General features: G+C 44.6%; 1 pseudogene; it reads left to right on the top strand.

Moving 5' to 3' along the window:
• The first annotated feature begins 4710 nt into the window (after window positions 1-4710).
• On the top strand, window positions 4711-4828 carry LOC126163410 (5S ribosomal RNA; annotated as a pseudogene).
• The last annotated feature ends 7617 nt before the right edge of the window (window positions 4829-12445 follow it).

Raw genomic sequence — 12445 nt, forward strand, 5'->3', positions numbered from 1 at the left:
GTCGACCTGGGACCGGACCGCAGCGACGCACGGATGCACGCCAAGACCGTAGGATCCTACGCAGTGCCGTAGGGGACCGCACCGCCACTTCCCAGCAAATTAGGGACACTGTTGCTCCTGGGGTATCGGCGAGGACCATTCGCAACCGTCTCCATGAAGCTGGGCTACGGTCCCGCACACCGTTAGGCCGTCTTCCGCTCACGCCCCAACATCGTGCAGCCCGCCTCCAGTAGTGTCGCGACAGGCGTGAATGGGGGGACGAATGGAGACGTGTCGTCTTCAGCGATGAGAGTCGCTTCTGCCTTGGTGCCAATGATGGTGGTATGCGTGTTTGGCGCCGTGCAGGTGAGCGCCACAATCAGGACTGCATACGACCGAGGCACACAGGGCCAACACCCGGCATCATGGTGTGGGGAGCGATCTCCTACACTGGCCGTACACCACTGGTGATCGTCGAGGGGACACTGAATAGTGCACGGTACATCCAAACCGTCATCGAACCCATCGTTCTACCATTCCTAGACTGGCAAGGGAACTTGCTGTTCCAACAGGACAATGCACGTCCGCATGTATCCCGTGCCACCCAACGTGCTCTAGAAGGTGTAAGTCAACTACCCTGGCCAGCAAGATCTCCGGATCTGTCCCCCATTGAGCATGTTTGGGACTGGATGAAGCGTCGTCTCACGCGGTCTGCACGTCCAGCATGAACGCTGGTCCAACTGAGGCGCCAGGTGGAAATGGCATGGCAAGCCATTCCACAGGACTACATCCAGCATCTCTACGATCGTCTCCATGGGAGAATAGCAGCCTGCATTGCTGCGAAAGGTGGATATACACTGTACTAGTGCCGACATTGTGCATGCTCTGTTGCCTGTGTCTATGTGCCTGTGGTTCTGTCAGTGTGATCATGTGATGTATCTGACCCCAGGAATGTGTCAATAAAGTTTCCCCTTCCTGGGACAATGAATTCACGGTGTTCTTATTTCAATTTCCAGGAGTGTATATCCTGTGAGGGCAATGTCAGAATTCCCAGACTATTAAATGGGGGTCGACAAAAGGTCCTCGAACTTACACCACATATAGCTCGAACAGCCGTTTTTGAGCCAAAAATACCCTTTTTGGATCAGAATAATTACCCCAAAAGATAATACCATACGACATAAGCATATGAAAATATGCGAAGTAGACTACTTTTCATGTTGAACTGTCACTTATTTCAGATACTGTTCTAATGGTAAATAAAGCAGCATTTAGTTTCTGAACAAGATCCTGAACATGGGCTTTCCACGACAGCTTACTGTCTATCCGAACACTTAGGAAGTTGAACTGTTCCGTCTCGCTTATAATATGCCCATTCTGTCTGATCAAAATATCGGTTCTTGCTGAAGTGTGAGTTAGAAACTGTAAAAACTGAGTCTTACTGTGATTTAGCATCAAATTATTTTCCACAAGCCACGAACTTATTTCATGAACTACATTATTTGTTACTGTTTCAATATTACACACAAGGTCCTTCACTACCAAGCTGGTGTCATCAACAGTCAGAAATATTTTTGAATCACCTGTAATACTAGAAGGCATATCATTTATATAAATAAGAAACAGCAGTGGCCCCAGCACCGACCCTTGGGGAACGCCCCACATAACAGTGCCCCATTGGGACTGAACATCACTACTACTCTCAATATTGCGGAGAATTACCTTCTGCTTTCTGTTCTTAAAGTAAGAGGCGAACCAATTGTAAGCTACTCTCCTTACTCCATAATGGTCCAACTTCTGCAGTAATATTTTGTGCTCAACACAGTCAAAAGCCTTCGTTAAATCAAAGAAAACACCTAGCGTTCGCAACCTTTTATTTAATACGTCCAAAAGCTCACAGAGGAAAGAGAATATAGCATTTTCAGTTGTCAAACCATTTCTAAAACCAAACTGTACATTCGACAACAAATTATGTGAATTTAAATGCTCCAGTAACCTTGGATATACAGTCTTCTCGATAACTTTAGCAAACACCAATGGCATAGAAATAAGTCTAAAATTGTCAACATTATCCCTGTCTCCCTTTTTATAAAGTGGCTTCACTACTGAGTACTTTAATCGGTCAGGAAACTGACCACTCCTAAAGGAAAAGTTACAGATATGGCTAAGTACTGGGCTAACATACATAGAACAATACTTCAGTATTCTGCTAGATACCCAGTCATATCCATGAGAGTTCTTGGTCTTTAGTGATTTAATTATTAACTCAATCTCCCTCTTGTCAGTATCATGGAGGAGCATTTCAGGTGACAGTCTCGGAACACTTTTTTCTGCAGGCGCTATATGATTCCCTGTTGGGACTAGGTTTCTATTTAGTTCACCTGCTATATTCAGAAAGTGATTATTTAACACTGTACATATATGCGACTTATCAGTAACACGGACATTCTCTCTACGCACTGATTCTATATTCTCGGCCTGTCTCTGCAGACCAGCCACTTCCTTTACGACTGACCATATAGTTTTAATTTTATCCTGAGACTTAGCTATTCTATCTGCATACCACATACTTTTTACCTTCCTAATAACATTTTAAGCACCTTACAATATTGTTTGTAATGGGCTGCTGCATTTAGATTTTGACTGTTTCTAACGTTTTGATATAATTGCCACTTTGTTCTACAAGATATTCTTATCGCTCTAGTCAGCCACCCAGGCTGCCTGTTTGTGCTAGTACCCTGTTTTGAACGTTCTAACGGAAAGCAACTTTCAAAGAGCATGAGAAAATTCTTGAGAAAAGCATTATATTTATCGTCTACTGTATCAGCACTATAAAAATCTTGCCACTCTTGTGCTAGTTTGCTTTTCATGTTCTCCTTGTTAGTTCTGTCATGTGTCACTCAGTGAATCGTATTGTTATATATATTTCTCTTTTGTCAAAAGAAATCTACCAGCATCAAACGTCGTCATTAGTTTGAGGAAGAAATTTCTGAGACTGTATGTGTGGAGTGCAGTTTGTAAACCGAGAAGATTTTAATCTGAGTCATGGGCTATGCGGAAACTGAAAAAGCACGAAAGAAGAAATAAAAATCAGAAGTATAGAAAATACGTTTGGTTGATATCTTCTCGAGGTACAAGCCGCGTCTTTTCAAATAAAACGCTTGCGGTTTTGATAGCTGTCTCTACCACCGTCATCAGGTACAAAAATCCACTTGGAATAAAACATTTGGGCTTTCCATAGTTGTCTCTGACGCAAATCGGAGAAGAAGAGAATAAAAGCGTTTGAGAGGCGTTGACGCAGAAGGCTGCTGAAAAGAAAGTGAACTGATAACATAAGGAATGGGGTTATTCTACACATAATGGGCTAGGAAACGAACATAAAGAGAACACAGACAAAAAAAGGACCATGATGATAGCATGTGTGTTAAGACATCAAGGAGTAGCTTCCAAGGTACCTGAGAGACCCGTACAGGCTAAAAACCACACTGAGGTGACAAATGTCATGGGATGCCTGCTGATATCGTGTCGGAGCTCCTTTTTTCCAGGCGCAGTGCAGGATCTCGACATGGCATGGACTCAACATGTCGTTGGAAGTCCCCTGCAGAAGTATTGAACCATACGCCTCTATAGCCGTCCACAACTGCGAAAGTATTGCCGGTGCAGGATTGTGTGCATGGACTGACTTCTCGATTATGCACCATAAATATTCGTTGGGATTCATGCCAGACGATCTGGGAGACCAAATCATTCGCTCGAACGGTCCAGAATGTTCTTCAAACCAATCGCTAACAATTGTTGTCCAGTGACAAGGCTCATTGTCATCCATAAAAATTCCATCGTTATTTTGGAACACGAAATCCACGAATGGCTGCAAATAGTCTCCAAGTTGGCGCACATAACCAGTTCGAGTCACGATAGATTCAGTTGGACCAGAGGACGAGTCCATTCCATTTAAACACAGCCGACACCATTACGGAGCCACCGCCAGCTTGCACAGTGCCTTGTAGACAACTTAGGTACATGCCTTCATAAGGTCTGCGCCGCACTCTAACCGTACGAGCAGCGAAATTGGGACACATCTCAAAATGCAACAATTTTCTAGTCGTCTAGGGTCCAACGGTCACGAGCCCAGGAGAGGCGATGTCATGCTGTTTGCAAAGGCACTCGCGTCGGTCAGATGCTGCCGTAGCTCAACACCAAATCCCCCCCAGTCTCCCGCACTGTCGCAACGGACACGTTCGTTCCCACATTTATTTCTGCGGTTATTTCACGCACTGTGGCTTGTCTGTTATCACTGACAACTCTACGCAAACGCCGTTTCTCTCTGTCGTGAAGAGAAGGCTGTCGGCTACGGCGTTGTCCGTCGTGAGGGGTAGTGCCTTAAACTTGGTATTCTCGGCGCAACCTTGGCTTTGTGGATATCGGAATGTCGAATTCCGTAACGTCCCGCAACAGAATGTCCCGTGTATTAGCTCCTACTAGAATTCCGCGTTCGAGGTCTGTTAATTCCCGTCGTGATGGCATAATCACGTCGGAATCCTTTTCACATGAATCACCTGAGTACAAATGACAGTTCTGCCAAGGCACCGCCCTTTTATACTTTGTGTACGCGATACTACCTCTCTCCGTACGTGCACATCGCTAACGCATGACTTTTGTCGCATCAGTGTATGGCGGAAGGGAGAGGTTGGAATATCTGTAACAAATAACTGAGGACGCTGGGTGTAGGTATGCAACGGCCTTGCCGCAGTGGACACACCGGTTCCCGTTAGATCACCGAAGTTAAGCGCTGTCGGGCGTCGGCGGCACTTGGATGGGCGACCATCCGGGCCGCCATGTGCTGTTGCCATTTTTCGGGGTGCACTCAGCCTCGTGATGCCAATTGAGGAGCTACTCGACCGAATAGTAGCGGCTCCGATCAAAGGAAACCAGCGTAACGACCGGGAGAGCGGTGAGCTGACCACACGCCCCTCCTATCCGCATCCTCCCCTGAGGATGACACGGCTGTCGGATGGGCCCGATGGGCCACTTGTGGCCTGAAGACGGAGTGCTGGGGGTAGGTGCTACTCTGAGATGAAGAGGTTGGCACAGGAGAGGCAGTAATGGCGGGCCGCATCAAATCAGTCAGAAGACTGCTGACCAAAAAAAGAAGAAAAAATCCGTATCCGCTGAATCTCATCACCCTTCGCTTTGGTACACCTTAAACAGGAAGGGAATAGAAAAGTTAGTGTCAGGCTGCAGTGCGTTTTTTAGTCACTGCTATTTGTACTATTGACCCCGTCAGAGAAGTTCCGTCTCGGTCAGCGTCCAGGGAAGATGTCCTGTGCTACGATTGAGAGGTGAGGCGAGACGCTAACGAAAGGCGCCGCGGCAGACAGACGCTGGCCCAGAGCCGCCAATCAATCAAGCCGTGGCGGGCGCTGCTATCGACCGGCAGGTGTAGCGCGGGGGTGCGCCGGCCGCCCTCAACACACACGAAAATCTGCGTTCACAGAAGAGCCACGTCTCCTTCAAGATAGACGCCTGTTCCCAGAATGAGATTTTCACTCTGCAGCGCAATGTGCGCTGATAATAAACTTCCTGGCAGATTAAAACTGTGTGCCGGACCGAGACTCGAAGTCGGGACCTTTGCCTTCCGCAGGCAAGTGCTCTACCATCTGAGCTATCCAAGCACGACTCACGACCAGTCCTCACAGCTTCGATTGTGCCAGTACCTCGTCTCCTACTTTCCAAACTATACAGAAGCTCTCTTGCGAACCTGCAGAGTGAAAATCTCATTTTGGAAACAATCCCCCAGGCTGTGACTAAGCCATGTCTCCAGAATACCATTTCTTTCAGTAGTGCTAGTTATGCAAGGTTCGCAGGAGAGCTTCTGTAAAGTTTGGAAAGTAGGAGACGAGGTACTGGCAGAAGCAAAGCTGTGAGGACGGGGCGTGAGTCGTGCTTGGGTAGCTCAGTTGGTAGAGCACTTGCCCGCGAAGGGCAAAGGTCCCGAGTTCGAGTCTCGGTCCGGCACATAGTTTTAATCTGCCAGGAAATTTCATATCAGCGCACACTCCGCTGCAGAGTGAAAATCTCATTCTGGAAACATCCCCCAGGCTGTGGCTAAGCCATGTCTCTGCAGTATCCTTTCTTTCAGGAGTGCTAGTTCTGCAAGGTTCGCAGGAGAGCTTCTGTAAAGTTTGGAAAGTAGGAGACGAGGTACTGGCTGAAGTAAAGCTGTGAGGACGGGGCGTGAGTCGTGCTTGGGGAGCTCAGTTGGTAGAGCACTTGCCCGCGAAAGGCAAAGTTCCCGAGTTCGAGTCTCGGTCCGGCACACAGTTTTAATCTGCCGGGAAGTTTCTTAGAGGCCTACACTGTGGTGACAAAGTCGTGGGATTGCGATATACACTTATACAGGTGGCGGTAGTATCGCGTACACAGGTGTAGATGGGCAGTGTATTGGCGGAGCTGTCATTGGTACTCACGTCATTCATATGAAACGGTTTCCGACGTGATTGTGGACGTACGACAGGGATTAACAGTCTATGACAGCGAAATGGTAGTTGGAGCTAGACGCATGGGACATTCCATTTCGGAAATGGATATTGAATGCAGTATTCCGAGATCCACAGTGGCAAAACTGTGCCGAGAATACCAGATGTCGGGCATTGTCTCTCACCACTGACAACGCAGTGGCCGATGGCCTTCACTTAACGACCGAGAGCAGCGGCGTTCGCGTAGCGTTGTCAGTGCTAACAGATATGCAACACTGCGGGAAATAACCGAGCGGCGAAATTTGGCGTTAACGGAGTGTGGCAGCTGACGGCCGACGCGAGTGCCTTTGCTGATAGCTCGACATCGCCTGCAGCGCCTCTCCTGGGCTTGTGACCATATCACTTAGATCATAGACGATAGGAAAACCGTAGCCTGATCAGACGAGTCCCGATTTCACTTGGTAAGAGCTGCTCGTAGGGTTAGAACGTGGTGCGGATCCCACGAAGCCGTGGACCCAAGTTGTCAACAAGGCACTGTGTAAGCTGACTGCGGCTCCATAATGGTGTCGGCGGTGTTTACATCGAATGGACTGGGACCTCTGGTCCAACTGAACCGATCATTGACTGGAAATAGTTATGACCATTCGTTCATCTTCTCTAATGTGAAACACATCTCCTCTACTGAGCAAGTGTTGATAGCTGTTAAGGTACGCACTTTAGAGCCCACGTTTCTTGGACATTTTTTCCTCGTTTCTGTCCACACTACCAGCAACACAAGATCCGGTACGTGTATTCAACTGTCAGAGGTATCAGAAAGGTTTTCGTTTATAACTTTCGACTCGTTTGTTTCCGGTACAGGGATCCTTACTTCAAATTAATAAATTTATCGTTCTCCATCATCCGTAGAAACACTGGAACACGTGAGGCAATACTGACCCATCGACTTATCTCAGAAGAAAGATTAAGGAAAGGCAAACCTACGTTTCTAGCATTTGTAGACCTAGAGAAAGCTTTTGACAATGTTGACTGGAATACTCTCTTTCAAATTCTAAAGATGGCAGGGGTAAAATACAGGGAGCGAAAGGCTATTTACAATTTGTACAGAAACCAGATGGCAGTTATAAGAGTCGAGGGACATGAAAGGGGAGCAGCGGTTGGGAAGGGAGTGAGACAGGGTTGTAGCCTCCCCCGATGTTATTCAATCAGTATATTGAGCAAGCAGTAAAGGAAACAAAAGAAAAATTCGGAGTAGGTATTAAAGTCCATGCAGAATAAATAAAAACTTTGAGGTTCGCCGATGACATTGTAATTCTGTCAGAGACAGCAAAGGACTTGGAAGAGCAGTTGAATGGAATGGACAGTGTCTTGAATGGAGGATATAAGATGAACATCAACAAAAGCAAATCGAGGATAATGGAATGTAGTCGAATTAAGTCGGGTGATGCTGAGGGAATTAGATTAGGAAATGAGACACTTATAGCAGTAAAGGAGTTTTGCTATTTGGGGACCAAAATAACTGATGATGGTCGAAGTAGAGAGGATATAAAATGTAGACTGGCAATGGCAAGGAAAGAGTTTCTGAAGAAGAGAAATTTGTTAACATCGAGTATAGCTTTAAGTGTCAGGAAGTCATTTCTGAAAGTATTTGTATGGAGTGTAGCCATGTATGGAAGTGAAACATGGACGATAAATAGTTTGGACAAGAAGAGATTAGAAGCTTTCGAAATGTGGTGCTACAGAAGAGTGCTGAAGATTAGATGGGTAGATCTCATAACTAATGAGGAAGTATTGAATAGGATTGGGGAGAAGAGAAGTTTGTGGCACAACTTGACCAGAAGAAGGAATCGGTTGGTAGGACATGTTCTGAGGCATCAAGGGATCACCAATTTAGTATTGGAGGGCAGCGTGGAGGGTAAAAATCGTAGAGGGAGACCAAGAGATGAATACACTAACCAGATTCAGAAGGATGTAGGTTGCAGTAGGTACTTGGAGATGAAGAAGCTTGCACAGGATAGAGTAGCATGGAGAGCTGCATCAAACCAGTCTCAGGACTGAAGACCACAACAACAACAACATCATCCTCGAAAATCTCCAACATCATCACGGAATCACCCCGTGTATACGTACATTTACAGACTTCTGCGCCTATAACTTTGACGCTCTGTAGTCTCGGTGGGTGTCGTTTCCGGGCTTGGGTTCCTATGCAAAATAAGATGTACTCACTCCCCTCTACAAGTCCTGGAAGTCTGCAACGGGAATTTCCGACCACCCTGTATATGTGTCGTCTGTTCTTTTGCATCATTAGCTGTCTTTACCTTAATTGTACATGTGGTGTCTGTTCTTTTGGATACGTCAGAAAGAGCAGAAGCCACACATATAATTAAGGTTATGACGGCCAATGAGCCCTTCAGTGCAGATGCACGCCAACCTCGAAATCATATGGGCGTCAAGGAGATGTCAAGAGTAATGAGGCCAATGAGCAGGGGCATTACATTAGAAATGACGGGAGACAAGGTAGGTTCGTCGGCCTAGTTGTGGTAACCATTGTGTCTAGACGGCATAATGTTCAGCTCATCTGCCTAGCAAACAGCAGACCTGGTTTCGAATCCCGGTCTGCTACAAATTTTCAACTTGTCCCATTGATATAAATGAATGCCCACTGGCAACTAATGCCTGTAACTCCTTCTCGTCTAGGTTCATAGTGGCCGCAGAATCAGAATGGTGTCTATTGTTTCAAACATGTCCAAAAGAACAGACATCACATATATGATTATTGATGCATAGCAAAATAATATTCGACCACAATTTCTTTTTTTATACTTCTCATTCAATGCAAGGTAAGGGTGTGCAGCCAATGAGTAAGGTAATGAGGAAGTGCATCAACTGTGGAGCAGATTGTTAATTTATAATCGTGGGACTTGACTTGCAAAATAATTAAACTAAATAGCAGTGTCTGCGAGATTGCTCCACATGATATCAAACAGCAAAATCTGTAGACATACCTCATCAGCACCTGAAACTTCATAGCATGTGAAGAAGAACTGCTTGTTATTACAAATGTCGCGCAGGTATAACTCACCAATGCATCAGAATTTCCATTGATCCAAGCAAATGATGTACTCTGTCACATCCAAAATCATTTTACGTATTCAACTTGCATTCAAGGATTTGAAGCATATTCACGCAACTGGCTCAAACATGTGTGAAAAATGCATTATGCTATTTTAAAAGATTAAATAATCAATATTAGCATTACAGCATTATCTTTAATAACAAACTAAAATACGTGACAATTTTTTTTGCATACACGTTATTTAAAACACTTAATCAGTCAACGTCTGAATACCAATGTATATTACTAAGAAGACCAGCCTGAGAGGCTAGGCATGGCCTACATAATTTTGTTTTATCAAGCGTATCTTTTAAGTTCACTTGTCACTTCCGGACTTACGCAACTTTTCCCTGTCTTGTCGTTGTAGAAGAGGCAGTAAGTGTCGCGTACTTCCTGCTTACGGAATAATAAGTTAACATTAGTAGTCTAACTGTGTTTAAATCCTTAGTACCAGAGGAAATACCTTATCTGCATAACAATTTTAGATTACACGATATTTAAGCGCAATTTTCAGAGGCCGTTTATAAAAGGTTGGAGCCGGATTGTTCATTGTCCAAATTATACGAGCTTCATTTACGTTCTTTCGTCAGGTATTGTTGTTATAGAGACAGAAACTACCCTCGTCAATCCTGAAGTACGGTTACATTAATTTCTAATTTTTTTCAATGTAAGAATTTGATTAAACTTTCACGGTTGAGAGTAGCTGAAAAATGATGGCAGGTAGCAAACCGCACTGGCCTCGGATATTATCTTTCTTTGATGGCGATGGGAGATATTATTACTGACATTTTTTATTCTTTTCGCACCACAAAAAATTTCTCACAAAAGAGATTCGTGCTGTAAAAGATAATACCATCGCCGTTGGAACTGGCCTCCCTGACGCGACAAAATATGCAAGCGAAACTTTTAAATTATTCGCATTTGTCAGTATAGTTTAGCTGGAGGATTGTTCCTGGGACGAACTTCCTGTATGGAGACGACACATATTAGTATGTACGCTATAAGTCTGCGCACGACAGTGCACGTTACCGACTTGTTTCAAGAAGCTCCACACGAAAATGTGATATCTCGCGTTCTATCGACCACAGATATAAGGGGTCAAGTATTTTGTATACCTGTCGGAAGAACAGGCATACTATTGCGAAAACATTACACTGGTGGGTTGTTATGTTGTTTTCTATGAGTGATTGTATAAGAATTCATTTTGCTAAAAATCCAAGGAAAAGGCAAATCAAGCAAATCGGTTGATTCTTTTGGAATAGGTATGATTTAGGGTGCACCTTAGGCGGCTTATAAAAGCAACCTTTTTCCATGGTCGGTTCTTGAGAAAATCCAGAAAAATGTGATTTTTGGGCACTAAAAGAATGAGTTGTGGGTATGGCCACTTCTATAATTTCTATTCGTGGCAGATCGTCGAAATTTTTGCTACGTACTCTTAAGATGATGTTCTCGCTGACCTTCGAAACATTTTTAGATGTCAATATCAGTTACCGAGATCCAGAGGTTCAAAAGTACCGTATTTACGGACGTTAAATATGCACGTAATATCCGGTCTGAGGCGTAAATGTAGTTTTAACTGACGTAGTGAAAACATGGCAAGAGTTGTAGGGTCATCGCAAGAATTCTGAGGTCACCAAACTGTATTGTTAGAATTTTCAGTGAAACTTTATGACACCTTGTTTCTGTATAAGGGGCACTTCACGCCTATGCAAATACGACCAAGGTGTTAATTCAGTGACAAAAAAAGGTTAAAAAGGCTTTTAACATGGTTGGAAGTAACTTAAAGTCACTGCAAAAAAAACGAAAAACTCGAAAGACTGCAAGTTCAACAAAATATTTCTAATAAGACTTTTATTCTTTTAAGATACAAATCGTAAGCCGGGCATTTTCGATGAACTGCGATCAGCGAGCAGAGCATCCAGAAAAAATTTAAAGGAAACAGTAATATGTAAAATTTTATTATGTGTACTTATTTGTTTTTTGTGTGTCAAGGTATACAGGGTGGTCAGAAACAATCTGAGAAGCCTGGAAGAGTGCTGAAGTGTAGGTTGTGCTCAGCAATAATTGTTAAGAAAAAAATTCGATACGTTGCACCGTTTACGAGATTATTAGCATTGAAGTTAGCCAATCAGGTCGTTGCGCGCTCAAATTCAAGCGCCCCGCCAGATACAATTAGTGTCAGTTTTCCTCACTGCGCAGATGATATCGCACGAGACTGCTCAGCCTTTGGCTCGGCTTCGAGCCTTTCTCCGTCTCATATCCCATTTTTGTACCACTCATTTGCTCGGTTTTAGGAAACCATACGAAGCACGCGTTTGGTGACGCCATCTCTGGCGGGCTGCTTGAATTTGTGGGGGCCACTTCCTGATTGGCTAACTTCAATGCTAATTAACTCGGAAACCGCGCAACGTAAATAACTTTTTTTTCAAAATTATTTCTCCGCACAACCTATCTTGTAACACCATTAGAAGCTTTTCAGACTGTTTCTGAGCATCCTGTATACATAAACAGTCAAAAATTTTCCTGACCTGTATAATTCGTGTCTTACGAAGCAGCACACCGTGCTGCAGCAGAGAAAGAAAGGAATCAGCGGAAAAATGCTGCTGTTAGGTGCAAAAAGGCGAATATGTTTCTCCTTAAAAGACCAAAAAGCTGTCTCCATTCTTATTCCGCCTTCCTCACCAAAATTTTTGACTTCCGAACATATTCTTGCTTTCCAGAATGAGATTTTCACTCTGCAACGGAGTGTGCGCTGATATGAAACTTTCTGGCACATTAAAACTGTGTGCCGGACTGAGAATCGAACTCGGATCCATTGCCATTAACGGGCAAGTGCTCTACCAGCTGAGCTACCCAAGCACGACTTCTGCGAGCCGGC

This window comes from Schistocerca cancellata, chromosome 2 (assembly GCF_023864275.1).
Source record: "Schistocerca cancellata isolate TAMUIC-IGC-003103 chromosome 2, iqSchCanc2.1, whole genome shotgun sequence".
NCBI lineage: Eukaryota > Metazoa > Arthropoda > Insecta > Orthoptera > Acrididae > Schistocerca > Schistocerca cancellata.